General features: G+C 36.6%; 1 protein-coding gene across 6 annotated transcripts in view; it reads right to left on the minus strand.

The window, feature by feature from the left end:
* The window catches only part of METTL15 (methyltransferase 15, mitochondrial 12S rRNA N4-cytidine), an 89371-nt gene that overhangs the window by 54945 nt on the left and 11718 nt on the right, over positions 1-22708 (minus strand). The gene's annotated exons all lie outside the window — the stretch shown is intronic.

Below are 22708 nucleotides of genomic sequence, written 5' to 3' on the forward strand. Positions count from 1 at the left end.
TTCATGGTTGGGTTTGGTTGTTTGGCTTCATTAAAAAAAAACAAATGCTCTTATTCTTTATCACATTTAGAAAACTAGGATGAAAATTTTCAAAAAACATCACGATTTTCTTTCCTGAAAGAGACCTGTGGTGTTGGCAGGAAGAGTCACAGAAGGTAGAGGAAGTGTCAGAAGAGCTACTTCTATCTTTAAAATAAAATACTTTGGAATAGTAATTTTATTCCGCTTAAACTCACTAGTAAGAAGAGTTTCCAGAAAACAGTCTTTTCCCACTAATATGCTTAACTGCTTGTTTATTTCTTGCATGTCTGTTTATCTTCTAAACATCTAACTCTTCTTTGGTCACATCTAGGAAGTATTGAACAGCTTCAATCCTTCTCTCACCAGCATTTCTATACTCTGAGAAAGTCCTTTGTTTCATGATGTTTGAACAGCAGAAAATGAAAAAATTCTTAGGTACCTTTTTTGCCAAATCTCCAGACAATTTTGCTTTTTTAAGCAATACGTAACACTGGGATTTTTATTTTCAGATGAATTTTCTGAAGATCTTATAGCTCATTCAAGAATACTTGTATTTTGTTTAACAGTCTTACCTTTCCTCACAGATATCTGCTTCTGCTTTCATTCATTTTAAAGTTGATAAACTTCAAGCTTGACAAGCCCTTTACACATGCTTGCTTTTTAATGAACCATAGAGAAGATCTTGAAAATAAACCAAAAATAAACACTAGCAATGTAGACATGCTTACTGAATTCCACTGTCCTTTCTGAAAGAAACAGCACAAACCAACCAAACTTTTAAGAAATTATCTTTAACCTAAGAGCACTAGATACAGGAGGATACAGCTCTGATTCAATTCATATTCAATAATCTAGTTGTTCCACTCAAAAGCTACACTTTGCATCTAGAACCTAAAAAAAAAACCTATCGCCTTAATTTATCAAATAGAATGATTATGATATTAACATGATCATTTTGGAGCATTTATCAGATTTTAAATTAATCACTGTAATATCCTGCTTCAGAATGTTTCTTATATATACCATCCATCTTTCATGCCTGAAATAAAAGAGGCATCGTTTTTTTCTTCCTCTTTCTCTTTTGCTTACTAGTTTTTAATCAAATAAAATTAAATGACATTTTATCCTCCTGGTCCTATAAATACTAGAAAATATTACATTAATTTCTCCTGCAGTGACTCACAATTCCATTGTTAAGTTATGATAGTCCCATCAGAGTCCCCTTGGGAATTTTATAATCAGTTTGTGACTGTACATTTTAGAAACCATTTGGGTCTTTCATGACATACAGACAGCAAAAAAAAATTTCACAGCTTTCACTTTACAACTATCTCTAGTATAGTTAGAGAGATACAAAGAGTTGAGTTCACCATTTTAGTATACAAGACTTTTTACTGGAAAGCTCTCACAGTAAATACCTTTTAAGCATTTCATTTTACTATGACTGAACTGTAATTCCTCTAATGATTATGTTCCACATGTAATAAAGTTTAGTCCACAACACTTAACAGCCTTTGTGAATATTTTTCCTTTGCTGTGTAACAAAATGAGATTGCAGAACTTACACAAAATTGAAACTCAAACATGAGACATAAATTGAAATAGCATAATACTTACTTTAAAAAAACCTCACTATTCCAGTATTTTCCACTCTTCTCTTTCTTTCTTTTTTAAGGGCAAGTACTTTATACCCTTTTTTAAGTAACTTGATCCTTTATATGTACAACTTTATTTTCCTCTACTAACAATTATTTCAAGCACTCCATCAGATGTTCTTTCAAAAAATGTTTTTTCTTCCTCTCACAACCCTGACATTGCCTGAAAGAGGACTTCAATATATTGGACAACATCTCCAAAAAACTTTGACAAATTGTACAAAATATCTAAGATACACTGAGTTAGAATATAGGATATGAAGTCTCATGCCAAACAAACAATCTTCTATCCTGGCCATCAGTACTCATGAGCAGTCCCTCTTTTTTCCATTGCTGACCATGTGACAAACTCCTGCCATTTACCTTTTGTGTAGACAAACTGTCTCACCTTGTTCACCAAAATAGCATTAATACATTATGATAAACTAGCATGCATAAGACACTTGCCATGGCTCTTCCAACACATAAAATGAATTTATTCTAAAAACAGAAAAACTGTAATTTCCCAAAAAGTGACCTTGCACTGCATGATTATTTATTCAATCTCCAGTCCTGTTTATACACTTTTTCTAGTAAAAAAATTAAATCTATATTGACAACAACCACCTTGCATGCCTTCAGCAAGGGTAATCACCTAAACTATCTTACCTGCAAGTTCTCTGATTAAAACTAAAATAAATACAAATCAGCCTCAAAACAACCTTCCTGGGAAAATGCTGTTCCTTCCTCCAGTCCTGTTTTGCACGTGCTGCAATGATTTACTACACAACCTCAGAAGAGACAACTGCACAGTTATTCCCCTGTGATACTCTTGTTATCCTGCTGTTGACATTTGTCCCCTTCTTGCCTAAAGAACCATTTCACTGAATGGCAGCCATTCAAATACAGTGAGTGGCAGCAGTAGTTTTGCAGAACTCCTCCCAAATTAAGAATCATCAAACTCAGCAGGTAATGAAGACAGCTATCATGTCATGGAAAGAAACTAACACTATATAAATTATAGTGCATGATCTCTATAATTCATATATATATATATAATGTAAAACTCATTAAATTTTGCCATTTGCAGTCTTATGTATCAAAATCAGTCCAGATGCAGTTTTCAGAGGAAAACGTAACTCAAAGCTTACTTAGTAGCCAGAAAAAGGAAGAAGAATCCTACCTAATCAGTTCCCTCTTTACCTAATGGGAAAGACATACTTCCTGAGGTGCAAAAATACAAATAATGCTGTTTTCAGAATAGAAAACAATGAGTGAAAACTTTAAAACATGAACAGAAGAATTGAAAACAATATGAATGCCAAGTTTAAAATATGAGCAGAAGAAAAATTGCAAAAATCACACACTTTGCCAGTACCATATCAATATTATATATAATATTTTAACAGTGATACATGCTTAATGGAGGCCTTTCCACCCAAAATTTGGCTTCACAAATTATAAAACAGAATCATAGAACTTTCCTTTGGGAGAAAGGAAATATATCCACAAACCCTGCCGCAACAGCCAAGAACATAGCCCCAGTACCTCACCATTCATGTTTCATCTTCCAGAAGAAAAAAAAAAAAAAAAAAAAGGCAGTTATAAAGAATGACAATTATGAAATTAATATATTTTCAGTTTTATCAGTTATGAAATTAGAATATTTTCAAGAAACTTGCATAACGTATTTGTTTTGAAAATGGTACTCTTTCCACTTTTTACAGGCTTGAGGGAAAAAGAAAAAAAACAGAATACTGATTTATTTAAAACAGACTACAAAGAAAAAGTGAAGAACAACTACCCAGTATCCAAGCTATGTTGCCTAGAAAAAAAGAAGACACCTGGAAACTGCTGCCTGAGAAAAGAAAAAAAAAAAGGAGATTTTTTTTGTTCAATTGACATCCATGCAAATGTCAAAGTAACAATATTTTTCTTGGAGTATTATTATACTGAATAGTCTAACAAAAGCAAGTTCACAAAAATGAATGGTTACATGATGAGAGAAATAGGTTCTGTAATATTAAAGCCACCAACAACTAGTATATTAAAAGTCAATCAAAGCTAGATCACAGTGCTTTCTCTGCTTTTACTGATCTTTCTCAGTGGGGTAACAAGCCAACATTTTTCACAAGAATAGACTTTTCATACTTGAAATAAGAGCTAGTGTTTGCTGGAAAATGCAAAGAAGGTCAAAGTTCTAGGATGTTTGTTAAAGCTAACAATAAATATTTATTACTGCATTGCCAGGCACTGTTGGTCTGTATCAAAGTATTTATTCTTATTTTATTTGTATCTATTCCATCTCCTTGTGGAAAAAAAATTCTGAGGACAGAAAAGTAATATAAACAAAATAATCAACACATTGCAAGATGCTTTTTGCTACTTCATTCTTCTGGTGTTTCTATGATGAGTCATGTTCTCTAAACTTGCTGTCTGAATTTCCTTGTTATTCACAACAAAAATTGTTCACTGTCACAACACAACTTGTTTTCCACTCTGCTTTATTCTTCAAATATCAACTCTAACTGCAATAAAATATATCTGACCTCTTGTTCAAATACCTTGAATTTTCTACAGCTTACTATTTTAAGACACTCAACTATTTAATATACACTAAGTAGAACAAGCTGAATTGAAGTGGGGACCAGTGACAACAAATTCTACAGCTATCTTTTTCTGGCAGTGATTTTTTTCCCCCCCAATAAATAGTTGATCTGCTTTATCCTTTTATTTCCATATCTTTCGTAACTAGTCACTGCAAAGGTATGAATAGAGACATTTTAAAAATAGTTACTGTTGTCGGTGTTTCTTGAACAAAGTACACAGACTATTGCTTGGGCACATATTTTAAAGTCACTGTGAGAAAAGGCAATCTCTTCTCAGTTCCTCAGTATTTTATTTTCCTTCTGCAAAGCTCAAAATTGAGAATTAATGTTCAGTGCTGGCCTTTGTTAAAACCAACCTCACTGAACCTATAGTTTCAATAAACACAGAGAGAAAATTAATAACAAGGACAAATAAATGAAACCTATAAACTTCCTAAGAGAAAGGAAAAATACATCCAAACTTCAAATTATTTTCTTCCTCTCATCTAAATACAGGGATTCTACTAAACAATAACAGGAAACAGAACTTATATGCTATTCCAGCCAACAGGCAGGACTTACAACACCCCAAATTTGGTAGGAGATACTGGCAAACACTGCTTTAAGAAGGCAATCTTCCCAAAATCACAGCTCACCCCATAAGCAGTGTCCATGCAGAATTACAAATGTTAACACTGGTGTGCATGGAGAATAAAGGGAAACCTCAGGGAGCAAATACAGCAGGTGTGAGTGCACCAGACTACCCATAACAACACAGCTAGTGCAATGAATAAATTCACAGACATACACAAAATCTTACTAGCAGGAAAAAATACCTTTTGAAAAACTTAGTGCTTAAAAAACAAAACTTATCAGCCTAGAACTGTTCTGATTTGCTGCCTCCTTCTTCCCAGCTAGCAGTAGTAATTAATGACAATAAATTATATGCTTCATGATATTCCAACTAGTTTTCTGAATACCAATTACAAGTTCAGTAGATGAGAAAATATTTTTTTATTCTAAAATGCATCTGGTCTATTTGGCAGAAAAAAAAAGGGTTCTGTTGCTTTGAAATCCATAATATTTACCGAAATTAAGTTACTAACATTTCATTGGGGCCTTTCTAACAGCTATTCTGACATTCTTTGGGATATGGCCAAAAGGTACAAGGATTTGTATATTGTTGAGATTTTTCTTTAATTCCACTTCATTACTTCATCAAAAGGCTTTGAATTTACCACAGTGCACCTTAAAAACCAGGAGTCTATGGAGATATTGAAGCGCTTTAATTTTAAGATAATTATCCAAGTGGACAGAGAAACAAAAATGTTCCCAGAAAAAAAATTCCCCTGTTGCATGCAGCAATATACTACATGGTAATTCTAGGAACAGAAAAATATTATTATTTTCTTTTTTAATGCACAATGAGATTATACATATATATATATATATATAGTTCCATTCAGTATATGCATACCAATGAACACTAAAAACGTCATGTTCAATAACTTTAAATACTATGCAATGATACAACTAACTTCTATATCAACAAAGAAAAAGTAGACAGAACTATTTTAATTAAATTAATTACATTAGTTACATTAATTTACAATCTCCAAAAACTGAAGTTAATGCTTTTCATTAACATTAAACTGTACATATATGCATCATATACTGTACAATTAATTGAGGCTGCAAAACCTGGACAACCAAGTACCATGGAGTTCTAAAACTTATTTCACCCCACTTAAGGTGGCAAGGAGTTAGTTCCACATGGCAGCAGAAATGGGTGTTAATATCTTCAGAAATGATTTGATCTGAAAGGACCAGCCAGGCCCTGGAAGAGCAGCTGTGAGTGTCTTTATGAACACCAAGCCAAGCACATAGTTAAGCTGTTTCTGGGACCAACGTGATTTAACATGTTCTCACACTACCAGAACCTCATACCTGCTACACAAAATGCTTTGTGATTAACAGAAAATAAAATTATTCTGAGAGGATGTTATGCTAACGCAGGTATTTTCATAAAAAGCTGAATGAAAGGAAGAAAACCTGCTCTGTAGCAAAGTATTATAAAACAAACCAGAAGTGTCAGCTTTATGCATTTTCACCCTAATATCTGATCTAAACCTCATCTGCTGCTGAAATTGTTCACCAACACCTTCACATACATTTCTCCTACCCTCCTTCTCCAGGTCACCTCCAAGGCATGCACAACTCAAGCCTACAATCAAGACTTCCACAATTGTTGATTTTGAATCAAATTATGTCAGTATAGATTATCCCTGGAACTCTCTGATATGACAAACATGTTAAAGTATTGTTCAGATATGCTGAAAACAGTAATTGAAAAGGCAAGTTTTTTACATTAAAGAAAAAAAATTCTGCTACACACTTAGCATGTATTCAACATTTCTTACACTACTATATATGCACTACATATAATTCTGTCAATAATTTCCCACTAAAGCAGACAATCACCATTTCATCATTTCACCTACACAGACTGTGAGCTTTTCTGAAGAAATTTTACAATGAGTTTTTGCAATGTACAGCCAAACATGAGTCTAAAATTATTATGTGAGATATATGCAGAAAATCTTTGTCTTGCAGCTCATCACTTTTGAAACCACATGTCATGGAGCAATTTGATCATGACCAAATATATCAGAAAAGAAAAAAATAAAAAATTAGGACTGTCTTTTCTTAACACAGAAAGTCCAGAAAATTAAAATAACCAACAGGATGTTAAATTTTAATTGTGGAATAATTTCAAAGGCATTTTTAAGATATAATTTTGTCAGAGATAAAAAGGAAATCCAAATCTCCTTACATAGAATCTACTTCAGGCATCATTTTGCATTTTAAGTTGCTTACAATTATTTCTGAAGAAACTATGATGGTCATTGTGGGCAGCAAATAAAAGAATGTAGTACAGAAGGAACTTTGCACCATTCCCCTTAGGTCACTGTGAACATATTTATGTAAGAACAAAAAGAAAAAGCACTTCTTTAAAAGCTTACATAAATGAACATTTACAAACCAATAAAACCCCCAAACCTATTAATTGCAGTAGCAGTGCAAAGTCACACACAGCTAAAGTCACTTACACCAGCTCAGTTACACAGAACAATCCCAAAGGTCGGTGTTGACTTTGGGACATCTTATTATGGTAACAAACAATCTATTTAAAAGACACTAATGGAAGTAGGATCACTTTTCGTCTGAAAGACATATGGAGTCTTTTTTCTGTCAACTGAAGTTCATGGCTGGACTCAGCTTACAACTCTGGTCATACTGGCATGCTTAAAACCCTACAGTGCATAGAAATCTCACAAATATTCTCTTGTCAATAGCTAAAAATTCAGAACATTATAAATAATACTTCTTGATAACAGTTCTTTCTTCTAATTGTACTTCTATAGGAAAGTAACAATGTAATTATATGCTCAATTTATTTTGAACATACCACAGTAATAAAATAAAACCCCAGCCAATTAAAAAAAAATCACAAACACACAAAAAAACCCAACCAACACCCAAGGCCCTCTCCAGAAGAATAAAATATCCTTGAAAAATCATGTATTTTTATTGTTCATCTTTGAAGTGTAAATCCAAGATCATAAACCGTATGCAGTTACCAATTCTTTGAATGAAAGCTGCTGTTAATTTACCCTCAACATCAAAAAATCTACTCATCCAAACATTTTAAACAGTTTTCTCTTAGTAATATTAATTTACTTAACATTCCCTACTGATTAAGTAATGGCTATTTAAAAAAAAAAACAAAAAACTCAAAAAACAAAAAAGCCTCTCTCATCAGATTTTCAAATAAATTTCAAATACATTATTCTTCTAGAAGAGAAAGTCAAAAGGTAGTCATCTGGAAATAATCTCCAATTAGTTTTTAACATCATTCATGCAGTAAGTCATATTAACTGTTTTTTCAGTAACCAACTCAGCAAATTCTCTTCTCTCCTGCTCTCTCTACTTATTTTCATTCTTTAATAACTCATATATGAACATATCAAAAATAGGATTCTGAATCTCACCATCCAAAGTTGAACGTTTTCATTATACATGCAGAAACCCAAAGTAACATGGGACTTGTCATCTTTTTGGAAATGTTAGCCCCAACAACATGAAGTATCATGTTTTCTATGCAACAGAAGTCACTTTACATAACTTATCATGTAATTGAACTCTTTGTCATAGTGTGAATTTTCCTTGGCAAGATCAAGTATAAAATGGCAAGGGAAGAAGAGACACTGCTACCATGAAGGCAGGTTATATTGGTCCTCTCTTCAAGAAATTAATAGAATATTTTTTGACAATGGTAGAATTCAACCATATATTTATGAAATACCAAAAAATATTGTGAAATACTTTATTTTTTTATTTTACATTAAAATATCCCAAAATTATTGACAATGACTTTTAAATTTTTTTTGTAATTTTATAGTATATTTTACAGCAATTTTTTGCCATATTGTAAAAAAATCCCATAACTTTACTGATAAATTAACTCTCTAACTGTAGCTAAACACAGTCACACTCTAAAACAAGTGGCAACATAGTTCATTTTTCAGTATTTAGAAATGCAGTGCTACTACATCGAACAGAGAAGATTTAATGACCTCCAATACACTGTAACTGGAGATGCTCATATTCTCATCTGCTATGCAGATACAATACACTAATACATAATTAAAGAACAGGCAGTTACTGATTTATATTTATGTGAGATCAGCTTTACAAAAAGGAACATACTTCAGACTCACAGGCAATTAAAACCAGATTAATTTCCTACCACAAATATGAGTTCAAACTCCTAGTGAGAACAGCATGACTTGTAATTTACTTTTATACTCTTTATTACATTAATACAGCAATCAAAACAAAAATTGACATTCACCCCTGACAAAAATAATGAGCACAAAAACCTTGTCGAATTATACAGTTTTCATATAATCTACTGATTAGACAAGGCACCTACTTGGCCCTTCAGAGCATAAAACTGAACACCAGGAATTCCCAGGCTCTTGTGGGAACTGTACTGCTGCTTCAATAGCAGTATAAGTAGTCTTAGCAGCATGCAATTATAGTAATAAAATATCTTTAAAGTGTTGATATAAGTCAGTGAAAAAGAACATGCACAATCTGCCAACTGAACAAGGGTCCCTTTACTTCCATTTTAAGGCAAAAACGTTCTCAATTCTATCACCTGTGTACTTTAATAAAGAACGTCGTGGTGGAAATCACAGAATACAATGGCATGACTAACTTATGCAAATTTTTGGAGTGGAGGTTTTATATTTTTTAAAAATAAGATGTTCAGCTATTAATTACAAAAAGAATAAACAAGTGGATTAAGAACATAATAAATCAGATTTTACACTGAAGTTCTTGAACTAACTGGTTGCATTTCAACATGAAAGTATAGATACTATGATAAATCAAAAGCTGGGAAGAGGCAACATACCAAACTTCACTTTCTGATAATGATCTTTGCTTACTAACAAAGTTCTGCCTGTGGCAACATTTTACACAAGGAGGAGCTGGCCTGGCTCACATCTGTTACTTCACTGGAACAAGAAGCATAGAGCAACCACATGTAACTTAATAAATTAGATTAGATATAGCTAGTAGTTTAATCAACCAGTTCTAACACAGCATTACTTGAAAATACAAAAAACGGGCACAATGATATTTAACATCCTACTGTAAAAAAACTGTTTTAAAAATCCCTACAAATACACAGAAAATAAGACAGCTTTTACTACAAGAAGAAAGAGTATAAATACAGTAAACTTTCTTGCTCCCTTTGCCCATTATATATTGCCTGCAAATAAACTCAGTTTTGCATAGTGATGCTTGTATGCCATGATCCTTTATTAGAGACCAAAGGAATTACCATCAGCAAAACTAATTTGCATTATGATCTGTGCACATATACAATACAGTTATTTTCAAACAAACCTGTTATCTAACTCAAGATCAAACAAATGAATATGACAGAGTAGGAAAGACCATACAAATAACAGATACCAATTCCATATAATTACAGATAAGCAGTCACCTCCCTCAGCACAAAGCAATTAAATCTGTTTATCTTCAGACCTACAGTGTTTAGCTGCCTTGGAATCAACATGCACAACTAGATGGGTCTGTGAGTTTTGTAACTGTTAGCTTTACCCTGTATTTTCATCCAAAAGTTAGTTGCACAAGAGAAGAAAAATTAAAAAGCAATTATAGTTTTAAATCATCTCTTCGACAAGCAGAATCTGAGCCACCAAGTGTGGTCTAATCCATGTTAGACATTTAATAGCTCAAACAGGATACAGGATTAAAAGTTTATCTTAGTGGTATACATTTTTTCCTAATAAACTTACATAATTTCTTATGTTATTAAGCTTATTTTAAGATGGGAGCATTCTACTGTTTTGAATACACTCTATTTTTAGCCACACAACACCCTCATGCAGGTAGATGCACCCTCTTACTCTGCCTATACAAATGACAGCACATAAGAGCTGCTGCTGGCCAATCTGAATTGTCTTCCATTTTCTTTCAAGGAGTAGAATCACTCAAGAATAGTAATGTCTACTCTAAATACCACAGGTATGTCATCATCCTAAAAATCACTATGTGGAAAAGTTAAATATCTTAATGCAAACCCTAGCACCATCATTCCTTTCCCATCCATGATAAATTCACTATCTTGCAGATGTTATTCAGCAGCAAGTAATAAAACAACAACATACCAGAATTACAGAGAAGGGCAACAGCACAACTTGGAATTACCAAGAGCTCAGAAATAGTACCAAAATTCATGCCAAAAAATGGCAAAGTCAAGCACTACTGATAAAACAGAGAGGAGGGGCAGGGAGGTCACAAAAATCACCTAAGTACAGTTGGACAAATATAAAGGCAAATTAGAACTCAATACAGGTTCATTGAACAAAAACAACCAAATCCTAATACCTCAGACCAGTTTAAGTTTTCCTAAAAGCAATGCACAAAACAGTCATGTTTACCACTACAGCAGTCATGACCTACAATTCATATATGAAACTTACTTTCCCTTAACAAATGTGTACGTTGTCCACTCTTCCTGGCAGAATAATGTTTTATACATATATATTTTTATATACATACATATCACTGAGGAATGGAATTATGTCCACAAGAATCTGAAGTCCACTCTGACAAACTCTTACATAACTGAAACTTCAGCTGACCCTGTTAATCAGCATTTTCTTTTACAAGCATTTGGAAAAAATGACTGTGCAAGGTTCTTAAATTCCATTTAAAAAACCTACTTCAAAAAGGAAATGTTTTTTCTATGCTCCAATCCCATTCTGCTTCCTAAAAAAAAAAGCTGAAGTACAAATTTAACAACAGAAAGTAGTTTGAAGGTCAATTTTAATATGATGCCTGCATTACAGACATTTTCTCCAGAAAACATTAAATAATATTTAATTCAAAAATTGGCATAAAGATTAGAGGACTGGTTTCCTGTTGCTATGTTCCAGTTGCTCAGGTTTAAAATGAAACTAACCAGAGGATATCAGGTATGAAAACTGGATCAAGTCTCACTATCAGCATTCTTTACAGGATGCAGCATGGGAGGAAAGCTTGTCAGTGTCACATGTACATCTACACTACAAGGAATTCTTACTGGCAATTCTTCTTAAGAGGTCACATCCCATTACCAAAAAATCTATATCCCTTATCACCCCAGAGTCTGCAAATTACTTTTGACAGCATGAGTGATCATAAATTTTATTCTCAAGGATCTGCATGAAAACAGCTCAGCAAAAACAGAAGAGAGAGAAAATTTCACCCTACTCTATCCAACAGATACTTCACTTCTTCTAAAAAAAGTAGTATGTCACATTGCTGGATATGAACCTACAAAGATCCTCTAGAAAATCCAAGCAATTTGATATAGATTCTGGTGAAGAAACCAGGGATATTAACTAATTTTGGAACTTGTATAAGAAAAAAGACTGCAAATCTCCACATTACAGCAACACAGAAAATGTGCCTCAATTAGATGAAGAGACAGCACTTACATGGGCACTGCAAAATGAAGTATCATGTGTGGAACAGACCAGTAGGTCCCTTAACTAACAGATAGGAACAAATACATTCTCCAACTATTCTGGTCAAAATGTATAGGCATTTTATATCTTTGAAATTAGGAATATAAACATTAAGAAAGGGACATCTCTAAACATAATGTAAATATTACACACAGAATCACAAAAAACCCATACACACCACACAAATTCTAATTACCACCACATTATGAATAAAATTCAGATATTGAAAGCACTGAATGCATCAGATATTTGCACCAAAACTTTTCAGCAGATGAATGTGTTGAATGTGACCAATAAAACTGAGAAACAAAAGACAGCAAAATGTATTTACCAAGTAAATTTGCCTGAAATGGTATATTATTTTTAGTATTTCTGCTCTTTCAGGATTACCACTTGCTCAAATGTAACACAGTAATGAAAATCTAGTCGGTTCCAGAAATGAGATTTAAAGCTGCTTCCAAAAGGAATCAAATCAAACATGTTTCATAAACACTACACAGGCCACCAGCATTGCAAAGCAATCACAGAGACTCCTCAACTTTTGTACCAGTCAGGTTGTGTTTCCACCCCTGGGGCAGTCAGTCCCAGGTGTACTGGACACCTCTCCAGGTGAAAGCAAACTGTGGCCTGCACTCAGCTGCCAGAGGAATGGAGAAAAACACTTTAGCAGTGCCAACAGTGGCACCACTTTTCTTCCTTGAACTCCAGTTTGTACTGAAGTACCAGCATGTCCAGCACAGCAGCACTCAGTGATGGTGTGACTTAATTCAGGCCACAACAGTCTCCTGTCAGTCTCCACCCTCCACTGGACTTGGGCACTGGCAATATAGGACTTTTAAAGCATAAGTGAGTCTTGCTGGCCACTCTGGCTCTCCAGCTCACAAAAAATCTCATCGTTGGGGTTACAGAGTCCCAGTTGGTGCAGTGTTGTCAGCGGTGCACTGCTGTGGTAGCAATTGGTGCCTGCTGTTCTTCAACCCTCAACAATCTCACAGCAGGAGGGCCCTCTGAGCGACCATGCAAGGTATTAATTCAGTTGTCTAACTTCCTCTGTCTACACAGCAGCTATCTCAAAAGCCCAGCAATGCCCTTCTAGGTCCTGTGGGCCAGTCACAATGGAGTGTTTTGCCATTCACTCCCAATCAGGATCACTTCAACTTCCAGTACAGGCAGATGTTGGGATCCCCATCACCTCAGAAACAGAGATGGATTCTGCCCATACTTATCCTGATGGCATCTTGTGACATTGTTCCCACAGGTGTCAACTAAAGCCTTATGCTCTTGTGGGTCTCATTTGCCAGACCATGGGATCCACACAGTCCAATAGATCTGATTTCCTTTTCCCCACCTGGCTGGAGGCAGGGTCTCTCTAGTTCTGGTCATAGTACTCATTGCTCACTTCTTGTTGATATGAACTGGGCATCCTTTCAAGAGGATAAGTAACATCAGCCCTTTTATTCTGTCTGAGGACCTGAGGACTTGCCCCATGGAAACTGGAGCAGCATTTATCCTTGAAGAATTTCCTGCAGTGATTGTTCCTCATCTCAACTCCTGTACCCATGCTGCTAGGGCAGAGGCAGATTTTCCACTCCCTTTCTTCTCCATGGTCAGGCAGGTAAATCCACAGGTTACCTCTTGGTGTGTACCCTCTCTCTTGAGCATGGGCTGCTTCCTCCCAAGAGCAGAAACTCTGGTCTGTATTGGTGGGGCCTGGGACATTTCTTCTCTACCGTGCCTGAGTCTTTCAGATCTGTCCATGGGCTTGGACAGTCTTTCCACAGCCAAGGTGCAGGTAGGGAAGACAAAAATGATCTTCATATTGCCAGAGCCAGCACTGTTTGTTCTCCTTCTTTCATTGGCATCAATGCCAATGAGTTGGTGTACAACGATGGCATTCCATACAAACTTCTGCCACATGGACTGCGTACACTGAACCTCATCTGGATCTACAGGGGACTGCTCATCATTTGAGTCCCTACAGATGACCTCCAGCACAGCTAGTTGTCTCAGGTACTGGATACCTTTCTCCATGGCATTCCACCTGCTCGGGCACACTACCAGACCATCTTTGAGAAGATGCCTTTCCCTCACGTTTGACAGGAGTCACCTCCAGAGGCTGAGAGTTTCTGTCCTCTTCCCAATCCTCTTGTCAATCAATGCCTGCATCCCAGGACAGGGATCCCAGTTGCTTGGCTACCATCTAATTTCATATTTTGGGTTGTGATATCCCAGCATTGGAGCAGCCAGGTCACCAGGGTCTCATGTGACTGGCAGCTGAAATTTTTTTCCATATATTGGAGTTCACCTGGGGATAAATCAGAATTATTCCTGGCCCTGCCTTTTCTGAGGACCTTGTTTCCTCTTCATCCCCCACTAGTCAAACTGATTTGGTCTTTGATTTCTTTGTCTGCACAGGTGCAGCTGCTACTGGCAGAGGCTGTTCCTGTGGTTCAGCTGCAATTTGAATGGCCATGGTGCCTGTTGCTCTGCTTTCCTCCTCCTCCCTGAGGATACTGTCTAGTATCAGGCAGTGTCTGATAAATAGTAGCCAGGGCTTAGCACCTTGCATAGCTTTGCACCTCTCTGGAACTGCCACAGAATTTTTCCTTCATATATTTTATCACTTTAACAGGATCCTGTAGTTGTTCAGGGGTGAACTTCCAAGCCATTGGAGCAGAATAATCCTTCAAGAGATGACCCATTTCCACATTCCATGCCACTCATGTCTATCTACTCTCCTCAGAAGTCTCTTTCATTGTTATGATGGGGTCATTGGTTGGAGGCACAGACAACAGGAATTCACCAAGCGTCCTCAACAAACAGCACTGAGTTTGTTATGGCTGCTCCTTTTTAGAGGGGATTTGAATTTCCTGGGCTTAGACAGCTGATGGTTGGGGTCTTGGACTGCCCAGCTCTCTGACCAGTGAGAAGTCTGTAGCTTAGCATGGAACATGATTGGGTGAAGTCCCTGTTTGGGTTTGAATATATCCTATCTCTGTTCACCCTGGGACCTGTTGATCAAACCAGGCTAGCCGAACTGGGTTTCTTATTTATGGCCAGATTATTTGCCCAGCTACAGATCAGACGTGCTATGACATTTCACAACTCTGAACATAGTGTGGACCTCACTAAGGAGACCTGGAAGACTTAGGAACAAGAATATGCTTTCCTTAGCATCCATGGAAAGGGAATTCAAGTCTCAAAGGCTGTTGTAACAGGCCTGAAGGAGGAAAAGGGGGTAAAAGGCTGGGGAAAATCACCCTCCCCTGTTCCCTTCACAGACTGGATATGATTATTAATGGACTCACAAAGGCAGTGCCTGAGGTAAGGGTAGGAGAGCAGCGCTGCATCCACATCCCAAAATACCTTCATTGCCCTTGATGTCATCGTGTCATAAACTGATATTCCATTGTACAGAAAAGCAATCCTGATCCTTCTCCCTGCTTTGAAAAAGAGCACCATGATGGGCACAGAGTGCACATATGGAAAGATTATACAGGGTGAGGTACCACAGCCACATGAACAGACCAAGCAACATTGTGACCAGTGGCACCAGACCTAACACAGCAAATGCTTAGATCAAACTTGTTTCCAACCTGCTCTGGGCAGATCTGTTGTCATCTCACCCCTTCATGACCTACACCACACACCAAATCCTGCTGTTGTGGTTTAGGAATGGTATTCCCATATTCAGTACCCACACTGAGATTCTCCAAAATCCCACATCACTCTCTCTCGCTCCCTCTTCCCCTTCCCTCCCTGCTGGGGCAGGATGGAATTGAGAACTGAAGGCACAAGACATAAAGAGGAAACGAGAATTGAAAGCACAAGAGGTAAAAAACAATTTACAATATAAGAAAACAAACATTAACAGCAACAATACTAATAACAAAAGGTATAATAAATTATTTACCTAGACAAACATCCCCAATTAACAGAGAATACCAGACAGTTCCCTCCACCACACTTTCTCAACCCAAAGGAACCCCTTCTTCCAGAAGAGTGAGTCCCTTCTGCCTTCCCCTAACAGTGCCATGAGATGGTACTGAATAACCTCCATGTCCTAATCATGCTTCTTCCTGGCTATTGCAGAAATGAACCCTGTTCTGGACAAAACCAGGGCAATATTTTTAAACTTAGCTTGATATATGGTAACTAGCAACTGGAAACTCTTGCTCCCAAAAAAACCAGTATGGATATACACTGCTTGTAGTAATAATCACTGTTTTTTATACAACTTTTAATATTTGCTTTAAAATAATGTCACTGTTGTTTTTGTTAACTTGACCCTTGTATTCCACTCTTTTGCCTTCAGCATGTATATATTTTAATATACTACTCAAATAGAAAACTAGCAACCTGACTCGCTGAGCAGAAGTAATGAATCACATTCCTAAACTGTATAGGAAAATGGTTTACAGAACCATAAAAAGCACAGGACTAGGAATATGTTTCCAAGTGTACTTACTGGACTGTTTGTTAAATAATTTTAACTACTACAGTCTTTGAACCTATTCTCAAGTTAGTACTTTAATTGTTTCATGCCTTAGTAGGTGTTAAAATTTATCTTCTGGATTTTCCAAATGCCAGCTCCATCAGGTTCTGAGCACTTACTCATGCCCACTCAGAGACAGGTCAACAAGACAGATCTTTTTATAACCTTTGCTGAAATGAAGTCTTGAGTCTCTAATTATTCTCTCTACCAGCAGTAAAAGACTAACAAATACTTCCAAGACTGGTGCTATTGATTCCACTTATTACTGATTATAATTTTTTCCTTTCCTGCCTGGAAGAACAAACTAATCCACTAGAAATTTTGTGCAACATTTGTAAAAGCAATCCATCTACCACAGCAATGCAAAACCATTGGCTCTAACATGCAATATGTCAATGTACACAGAAGACAACCCCTAAACACTTAAGTGTTCTACTAATTATATTATCACCATTAATTATTTGCTTGTGTTATGAAGAAAGCATTGTCCCACACAATTCAAAAAGCATGGTTTGTTAATTAGTGTATATAAACACTCCTGAAAAGTTCCTCTACCTAAAGCAAATGACAATCCCACTACTGGTGAGACTTTCCACCAAAAATGTACTGAGATACACAAATCCCACTAACAGATGAGGAATCTAGTTTCTTCATCTTCAGTACTCCAACTTAGAACACACTGATTCTGCCAAGCAATAACCTCAACCATAGAATTTTGAGTTGCTAAAACCCAAAAAATATATGTGCTAATGGTGTGTGAGAAATGGGATGAGAACAAATAGGAAACTACCACCACTTTTAACTCTATAATCAGGATTATATGACTAATATTTTACAAAGTAATCAACGTTATGAGCAAAATTACTGCTGTAGGTTGTACTACTGTACAAACCACAATACAACAGTTCCCAAATTACTAAGTTTAAAATCCAAGCTACAAGTTTCCACCACAGAAATCTTTCTTAAATCTCCTGCACAGAGTAAGGAAAAAGTCTTCCATTTCAGCTCAACTTATCTAGATAAGCTCAACTTATCTATTTTTATTTAGAAACAGACTACTTCCAAGTAGAGCTTTATTCTCCTCAGTGACTGTAAGGCAGGTGAAAGCTTTGCTTTAGATCTTTAGTGTTTCTTTCAAATTGAAAAAGATGTTTTGAAATATGCTGCATTTTACTCTTCAAGAACTAATTTTATTGCTAGTCTCTAGGATAAATATTATTTTGGTGACCATATTCAAAACATCTAAGCATCTTCACAAACTGATGAAATAGAACAAATACATGCATGAAGGAGTTACAGCCATAAACCTACTTAAAAACTGAGTTTTTAATATTTAGATAACATGCAAAACCAAATTAATAAACATTTTGATGGAGAATAAGAGTAAAGTGGGGAAACATAAAAAACTGTTAGAAAAGGAGCAAAACCAGATAAAACCAAGATAAAGACAACAAAGGAAAAATGCATGAAGGAGGAAATCCTTTCAAAAGGAAGGAGGCTGAAAAAGAACTGCATCAGTAAGCCTTGCATTCCTAGGAGAAAGTTGATATGAGGGAAATCTACAGTCCAGAAAAACAATAAAATCACATTCAAAGAACAAATTTCAGAGCCAACTGATCATTTCAGGAGAGAACAGAACACCTTCCATCACTGCTGCTTTATATGAAACTGGGCTTAGATGAGTAAAAGAAAATAGGAAATGTGGAAAAGGATTCCCTTAGGACACATCTCTCTGGTCCAATAAAACATCCAAAGGCTCCAGCAGTTTTCTGTGGAGGACTATTAAAATTGTTTTTATACAGCTGTAGCAGATGGTATGATTCACTTAACTCAAAAATACAAGAGCTCAGGGAACTTGATGATATTATCAAGCATCAAGTTCGAACAAATAAAAAAGTGCCTTTCATGCAAATATTGAAACTATGAATAACGTTGTGGGGAGAGGTCTAGTATTTAACACGTTTGAGAGAGACCAAACTTGAAAAAAACACCATGCTAATGATATGATACAAATACAACCCTCATCTTTCCCCCTGCAAGGAAGTTCTTCAATTACTGTTGTCAGGTGAAGGTTCTACAAGGTAGAAAATAATCATTCTCTCCCTTCCTCTCCTTTTAGGCTTCCATTAGCACCTGGTGTTGAGCACTGCCAGAGACCGGACAGCTGCTCAGGTACACTCCTGTACTGTAACAGAACTGTAATTCTAATAGCCTTGTGATTTAGCAGTATCTTTTTGAGCTGAAGAGCTTCAGTGAGACAAAAAAACTGAAAAAGAATATAGAATCAAAGAATCTTCTACCTGCTCCAATCTCTAAAAAGACATTTGTTCACAACCCCAGCTTCACTATTCATCACATATAGAAGTAGCATTGATCTTTCTTAGTGCAAAATTACTGTCTCAGTAGTTTCAAGAAATATGAAACTCAGTTGCAACCATCCATTCATGTTTTCACTCCTCTGTTCTCAGTGGGAACAAGCAGGAGACCTGCACAAAGCCAGCAAGGTTTGTTTTCTCTAATAATGCAAATAACAAAATAAATAAATTTAAAAAATAATAATAAATAAAATAAAACCTTGCTTTTCTCCCAATACGTTAAGGTTGTTTTATTTTCCTTAATGAAAGAGACAGCTTCAAGACATCTCCTGTCCTATGTCCCCCATATAGCCCCTTGCCTCAAGGTGCATGATGGTAAGAAATACACACACAAAGGAACTGAAGAACAGGAGAAAGGCTCCCATGATATTGGAAAAACTGCTAATTACCTGGAGATGGTGGGCACCAACTCAAACAAAGAAAAGTCATTTATTATTATAAAGCAGGGCACAACATAAGATGAACATCAGAAGTGAAAACTAGCAAAATTGAAAATACAATCTGCAAGACAAGACAAAAAAAAAGATTTCTTTTTAATTTTTGGTTTTTTAAAAGCTTTGAATGATGCTTTAAAGTGTTTAGGAACAGTGGAAAAACATTAATCAGTACTAATAGGACAGTTCTTAATAACAAAAACTTTAAAGTCCTCAAAGGACTCAAAACATCTCTAAATGCACATGCATAGTAAAAAGCATCATTACTGAATATGTGACCTAACAGACCGAAAAAATTCAAACTGAGTATTATAAAAATCAGAGAGGATAGTAAAAGATAATGGCAATGGCAGGTCTATTTAACAGAAACATCTTAAAACACAAATTTTAACAGCAAAGAACAATTAATCTAAGTTGCTAAAAACAAAATACTTCAGTGGGATGTCAATCAGTAACACAGAGCTGACAACTGTGCTTTAATTACATTTGAGACTGTTACCAATTAGTTAGTCTACAGCAGTACAGGCTTCATGCTATGACTCAGAGCACTGACTCATTCAGGAAAACTTTTCCTACACAACTACCCAGGCCCCCACAAGGATGCAAGATCAAAAGGAAAGTAGTTACATTGACCTTCTCAGCAAAAGTCTTGTTTTCAATTTAGATGGCCAAAAGTGTATACTGACACAACTGCTCAAGTAGGCTGTTTGAAGGGGAGACTTTCAGGAGCACTGTTTTAACTCCATTTCAGATAAACATCTCAAAAAATCAAAATACAAATAATGCTTTGTACAGTTTGAAGCTGAAGCAGCACATTTTAAATCTAGTTTGGTTTTTTTTACAAGCTGCTCAAGTAGCATTATTTCCTATTAGTAAAAAAACATCTACCATCAAAAAATCCTATTTTCTGTCACTTAAGTTCTGGCTGATTTTAGCAATTGAAGGCTGAAATTTTTTCTATGTTAGAAGGAAGGTCACCAGCTGATGGAAGCGGGGGGAAAGAGTGATAAAATGTCTTCAGCCATTTCCCTGTCTCAGGAAAAAAAAAATCTTTGGTTGGGTTTTTGAATTACAACAATTCTACCATTGCACTAAGCAGTAATGGCATTTTCAAGTTCTGCAATGAAACAACAGGAAGATAATCCTGGGTGAAAGATTCTTCTATTGATACTCTCATGGACCTCCAAAAACACGTTAGATTTCAAAGTAAGACCTCTGTGCCAGTTATTCTTTCTGAATGCTCAGACTATGATGCCAAAGCTGAAAGTGCAGGATCCTGGAAAAGGAAAGCTGTGTTAATTATTCTCAGCTTCTGGTCTGATGGTCCAACACAGTGCAAGCAATCAAAGAGGTGAGTGCATGAGGTGTCCAGACTCAGGACAGATAAGCTGCTGAAGCCCTTCAGTGTACCAGCTCCTTGTTTCTGAAAACAGCTCACTATCGGCTTCAGCTCTAGCTGCACACTGGCCCTGTTCTCACAGGTTCAGTTTATTCCCCTGAAAACAAGGGTCAAGGAAAAACACACTTTTGCTGTGAGCTCATTCCATGGTGGAACAACCAGAAGAGCAAGAGGAAGCATGGATGTATATCCAGAGAGCAGCATGTCCAGTGCACCTGGCAATGTGTTAAGCCATTAACATGTAAAAGTTTTATTTTAGGCCTGGATGAAATGGGAGGAACAGATAAGGCTCGAGGATTAAAATGAGTATGAATGTTGGAATTAACAAATATTTTAAAATTAAGGCATGTTTTCTCCACAACTATATTAGAACCTACAAATCTCAGTATTTAACATTTATTTTTAGCAAGTGAAAAAGCTGTAACTCAGAACAGGCATACATCATCTTCTCACGGTAAAGACAAAGAGTGACAACTTACCTAAGATTAGTACCAGACCAATCAACTAGACTACTACGTTGCACAAGATGTTAAGTGTTAGGTGTAGGAGTAATAAGGCATTATTGTCTGATGTGTGCTTTCCCTCTTGCAGGTAATTTCTCTCAGCACAGGTGTTTACTGTGTACTTCCATAAGCCAATTAAACTTAGCAACATGGCCCAGATAACTAAAACAGAAGAAAAAGCTGCATTGTTTCCTGACATGTTAGTTTAACTGACTTGCAGAAGTCAGAGAGGGACAGGAGCTCAGGGAGATGGTGCTGTGGGGGGAGCAGGGATGCCAGACTTGTTCCCTTCAGTGGCATCGTGACACTTCAAATGGCTTCATGTTCAGCTTGGCTCTTCCAGCAAATCCTAAGGAACGAACCAATCCCTTCAAGTTTTCTTTCCAAAAGTGAAGCAACACTGGAAATTGCAATATCCAACATGTGGTGACTGCACTGCAAAGAAAGAGAAAGGACAGCAATACACACGGAGCTCTTTGGGGAAAAAAGGCCAATTTATTGTACAGACAGCCCGGATTTAAAGTGTGTTAGTGCAGCCAGGACAGGACAGGAGCTCCCTGGACAATTGGGAAAAACATCCTTGGGACAGCACCTCAGGATGTGTCCCACGGGAAAGACACCAGGGGTTAATGTTGGTGATGAATTCCACTCTGTTTGTCACCATGTTCTCACCCTGGGAGACTCCTCCCTAACTGAAGCTGCAGTCAGCTTGTCAGCCTGGGAATGGAGCTGAGAGTCAGGAGAAATCCAGGCCTGGAAAGAATTTCCAAGCTGGAATTCCCCAGCTCTCTAAATGTGTGTGTCCACACCAACACAGTAACTGAGAAATGCACTCAACTGACAGATGGACACTGAAACTTTGGCCACCCAGCTCCTGTGATTCTCAGGAGTTCACTAACCAAGCAGGTAGGTCACACTGTTTCTCATTTTCTGTGTGTAAAACTCAGAAGCTCTAGAACTGCTTCCCAGACACACTGTGACCTCAACAGCTGCATGTGGATGATCCTCCAATGCACTGCAAAGCTCTAAACCCAAATGCTAACCTCTTCAGAAAACCAGGAAAAGAGGCATTTCTGCTTGGGCACCCAAAGCAGAATTTCAGTATTGTTGCCTCTAAATTCTCTGAAGTAGAAGCAATACTATGTGCTACT

This window comes from Sturnus vulgaris, chromosome 18 (genome assembly GCF_052056855.1).
Source record: "Sturnus vulgaris isolate bStuVul1 chromosome 18, bStuVul1.hap1, whole genome shotgun sequence".
In the NCBI taxonomy this organism is placed as follows: domain Eukaryota; kingdom Metazoa; phylum Chordata; class Aves; order Passeriformes; family Sturnidae; genus Sturnus; species Sturnus vulgaris.